At 36.8% G+C, this 4,777-nt stretch overlaps 1 long non-coding RNA gene across 2 annotated transcripts in view; it reads right to left on the bottom strand.

Annotated features, from left to right (window-relative positions):
* The window catches only part of LOC141520740 (uncharacterized), a 30,696-nt gene extending 27,627 nt beyond the window's left edge, over window positions 1-3,069 (bottom strand). For both annotated transcript variants that reach the window (XR_012477709.1, XR_012477710.1), the window contains exon 1: window positions 594-3,069. This is a non-coding gene — a long non-coding RNA (uncharacterized LOC141520740). The remainder of the gene's footprint in view (window positions 1-593) is intronic.
* Between the last annotated feature and the right edge of the window lie 1,708 nt (window positions 3,070-4,777).

Here is a 4,777-nt window from a genome sequence, read left to right as displayed (position 1 = left end):
CTATAAAAAAGAACAAAGTTCTTAGTTTGAGTGAGTCCATGGTTCAGGCAGGACCTACTATTTATTAGGTAATATGGTCTTTTGTCAAATACCACAGATCTCTGAGCTCAAATTTCTTAATCTTTAAACAGGATGAGGAGGGTTTGTTAACTGGAGAAGGAGGATCAAAGGATCACAAAGTTTCATTGTTTGAAAAATAAATCTGGTCCAACTCTCAGTAATTAAGGAAGGAAGTTGAGAATGAGATCAAGGTCAGAATGGTAACAGTGGGGAGAGCCAGGATGGTTTTTTTTGTTTATTCTCAGTCATTTAACAACCATTTGACTCAGTTTCCAAGGCTACAAAAAGGTAATAATGATAGTGCCTACACACTCATTTTATTATGAATATTAAATGAGATAATTATTATGAAGCTTTCAGTCAGGGACATATAAAATATCATATAAATATTCTTTTTCTTCTTAATTTTTACATGCATCAATGATTCTGTTATGGTATCAATGAATGGTCTCCCTCTAACAATGAAAAAGGTAAGTCATACTCTTATAAGATAAGCATTTTTGTGTAAGTACCCTCACTTGTATAAAAATTACCTGAGTTGATAATGATTTAACAGGCAGCTTCTCAGAAAAAAATATACTTGTCACATTTTTAAGTTGAATCTGCACCATTAACATTTTCTTCATCACTTTTTAAAATCTAGAAATAAAACAAGAAATTAAATCATATTTTGTGAAATTTAACAACCAACTCTCTTGAGACAGATTGAACTGACTCTAGCACACCCTTTGGTAAAAATATTATTTCTTATTTTACTTTCTATCGGAAACACTCAGAATCCCTTTTGATTCAACAGGTCAGGAAGATTTGTTGCATCTCCACCTTTCGAAAAAACATTACAGGTGATGGGATTTACATGAATAGAAGACAGGACAATAAATGGTTGATGATTAGCTGAGAGCCAACCCAGGTGTGTACAGTTCTTTTTGAAGTGCTCTCCTTGTTCAATTATTGATGACACATTAGATTATATTTGAAACTTTAAATATCTCTGGGCAAATCAAATGTGGAGCAAGGAATACTTTCCAATTTGATGATCAAAGTCTTGCACTTAATATAGAAATAAAGGTCAATGTGAATGGAGAAATGTGTTCCATATCCATCCAAGGGGGAAGATTAGAAAGGATAAAATTACCTATGCCCATAGATTCAATGTGAGCACTGTGATTTTTTCCAAGCTACAATGCAACAAGTAATTCATGGAGGTCTGTGAGATTTCTGGGTTCATTCTCTGCCTGAGATGTCATTAGTAGATGAGGATTGTCAGAGAATAAGTATCATTAAGAATTGATATTAGAAAAGTCACCAACCTGAAAGATCAGGGTCAGGAAGACTAAAGTTCAGGAGACATTCTGGGATGTAAAAATGTTGGGAACACCAAAGATTTAAGCAAGGAAAAAAAAAGAAAAATGGGCTAAATAGCAGAGAGCTACTTTGGGGCAGTTGAGCCACTACTTAAAGAGAAGAAAAAGAAGGCAGGACAAGTCACTATCTATTATGCTGTCATCTTCTCTCTCAAAAAAAAGGTTCTTCAAGCTGGAGAAAGAACTAGCATGATTAAGAAATCAAATAAGGGGGGCAGCTAGGTGGCATAGTGGATAAAGTACTGGCCTTGGAGTCAGGAGTACCTGGGTTCAAATCCGGTCTCAGACACTTAATAATTACCTAGCTGTGTGGCCTTGGGCAAGCCACTTAACCCCATTTGCCTTGCAAAAACCTAAAAAAAAAGCAAAAAAAAAAAAGAAATCAAATAAGTCCAATGTAGTTTCGGAGATATGATGATAGCACCCACCCTCTTTCATGTGAGGTCAAGTCTTCAGAACTTAGAATCTGGATATCATAATTGCCTCCTTTCAGACTGAATTTGAAAATTCTCTCTCTCTCTCTCTCTCTCTCTCTCTCTCTCTCTCTCTCCCTGCCCCCTCCTTAGCTCAACACTGCTATAAGCCAAAAGAAATTTGATTTTTGATAACCTATGGCCCTGAACCACATGTGCTAGATAAAAGTCTCTACCCCAACTTTCCTTATGCATTTTAAGGTCATGTTAGAGTCAGAAACACATTTCAAAGCAACAAATCTGTGGACATTTCTTTAATAACCTCTTGGTTGCTTATCTAATCAAAGTTAATGGAAAACTAATCCTGTTTTCCCAGCTGGATTATCTGGACATTCCCACCCCTAGACTTTCTACTGATTAAAAAGTTTTAAAATTGATCTGATACCTTTTAGAACTCCAGGACCACTGCCAACTCAATGAATCATTGGTGACTCACCACTACTGACCTTCTGGCTTGGGTCATTTTCCTGATCTTCTCATCTCTATGGAACCAAGGATTCAAAAAGGGGAAGTGCCCACCAGGACTCACTCCTTTTCACTTTATTGACAGCTTCCTGCAATTGGGTTCTCACAGGTTAAAGTGAGTGGATTTGGGGTTTGGATCCAAGTTGCTTGGTTATGGAGAAGAAGCACAAAAGCTTCAAAAGATTATATTATTCAGTACACATGAGGAATTAGAGTCAAGTGATGGATGAGTTGCAGATGAAATTAAACAAGACGATCAAATATGTACTATGCATAATGCATTATACCAGTTTCTGGGAATACAAAAGTAAAAATAAATCATTCAATTAATGAGAACTTCTGCATTATCTACTATGTGCCAGACACACTGTCAGACATAGGACAGAACATATGATGAAAGAAATAATATCTCCATGAAAATAAATATTTCTTGTCCTCCAGGAGCTTACATTCTACTAGATGGATGCAACAAATTCATTGTTAATAAGTATGTAATTAGAAAATAGAGGAAGAATTTATAATTAGGGGGAACAAAATTTTTTTAAGTAGAAAAGAATCCTTGAACTGGACCTTATTCTGATTGGAAGAGAGGGTGGGAATAAATTCAAGTATGGGCAAAGACTGTTGCATATTTTCTATTTTATTTTTGAATACCACCCCTTCAGTGTGTTTGCCCTCCTATATCCACCCCCTCCCCTTTCTTTCCCCTTACCCTTTTCCCTTTTCCCTTCCCTGCCTTCTATTAGTTCCCCTTTTTTCTTCCCCTCCCTTTCTCCACCCCCTCCCCTTTTCCCCTTTTCCCCTTTTAATACTTGAGAGGTTAGATTTTTTTTAAGTTAACTGAGTATGTGTGTAAATTAACTTTAAGCCAAGTCTGATGAGAAGAAGATTCACGTGTTTCTCATCTCATCCCTTCTTCCCCTCTGTTACCATAGGTATTTTGTACCTCTTAATGTAGTGAGATTTACCCCATTCAATCCCTCCTTCCCCTTCCCTCCTTCCTGTCCCACCTTTTTAAGGAGGAGGTGTTTTTAAATCATTCTATCTGAGTCATAGAAAATTCTGAGTATCCATCACTTCTAGCTAAATACATTCTATCTAATAGAGTTACAATTCTTGAGAGTTATGAGAGTCTTTCTCCCAAGAAGGGTTATAGCCAGTTTCATCCCATTGGATAGCAGTCTCATGGATAAGTCATGAGTGTCCATCACTTCTGGCTAGATATATTCTCTCTGTTAGAGTTAAAATTCTGAAGAGTTATGAGAATCTTTTTCCCATGCTGGGTTATAGCCAGTTTCAACTTATTGGATAGCAGTTTTTTCCTTTACCTACTTTTTTTTAACCTTTTCATGTGTCTCTTGAACCTCCTGTTTGATGTCCAAATTTTCTATTTAGCTCTGGTCTTTTCATCAGGAATTTTTGGAATTCTTCCATTTCCTTAAATGTCCATCTTTTCCACTGAAAAAGAAGGCTCAGCTTTGTGGGATAGTGAATTCTTGGCTGCATTCCAAGCACCCTTGCTCTTTGGAAAAATCTTGTTCCAGGCCCCCCTTCCATGCCTTAATGTTGATGCAGCCAGGTCCTGTGTAACCCTTACTGTGGATCCTTGGTATTTAAATTGTTTCCTTCTGGCTTCTTACAGGATTTTCTCTTTTATCTTATAGTTCTGGAATTTGGCCACAACATTCCTTGGTGTTTTCATTTTAGGATCTCTTTCTGGAGGGGATAGATGTATTCTTTCAATTAGTACTTTGCCCTCTGGTTCCATGATATCAGGGTAATTTTCCATCACTAGATCCTGTAATATTAAGTCCAGGCTTTTTTCTCTTCAATGTTTACAGGAAGTCCAATTATTCTCAGGTTGCCCCTCCTCAATCTATTCTCAAGGTCAGTGGTTTTGTTGATGAGGTATTTTACATTTTCTTCTATTTTTTCTATTTTGGGGTTTTATTTAACAGGCTCTTACTGTCTCATGAAATTATTAGTTTCCACAGCCTCCATTCTTTTTTTTAGAGAGGAGTTTTCTTCATTTGCCTTTTGCAACTCCTTTTGCAATTGGTCAATTCTATTTTTGGAAGAGCTTTCCATTTGGCCAACTGAGGATCTGAGAGAATTATTCTCATTTTGGATTTGTCCAATTGTATTTTCCAATGATTTGTTTTCTTGTTGCAAGGTGTTAATTGACTCTCCCAAATTTTCCAATTGATTTTTAAACTCCTTCCTTATTTCTTCAAGGAAGTCTTTCTGTGCTGGAGACCAGATCATATTCTCCTCAGAGGTCCTAGGTTTCTCTAAGTTGGGGTCTTTTTCTTCCAAGAATTTTTCTATGGATCCACCTTTCCACTTTCTCCATTTTGCTAAGACCTTGATTTGGGGAGGGACTGGTTCACAGAGGTTTGGTGTTGGGATCCCTAG

This window comes from Macrotis lagotis, chromosome 4, assembly GCF_037893015.1.
Source record: "Macrotis lagotis isolate mMagLag1 chromosome 4, bilby.v1.9.chrom.fasta, whole genome shotgun sequence".
In the NCBI taxonomy this organism is placed as follows: Eukaryota; Metazoa; Chordata; class Mammalia; order Peramelemorphia; family Peramelidae; genus Macrotis; species Macrotis lagotis.
The sequence above is the reverse complement of the archived record's forward strand: the minus strand, read 5'-3'. Positions and strand labels throughout refer to the sequence as shown.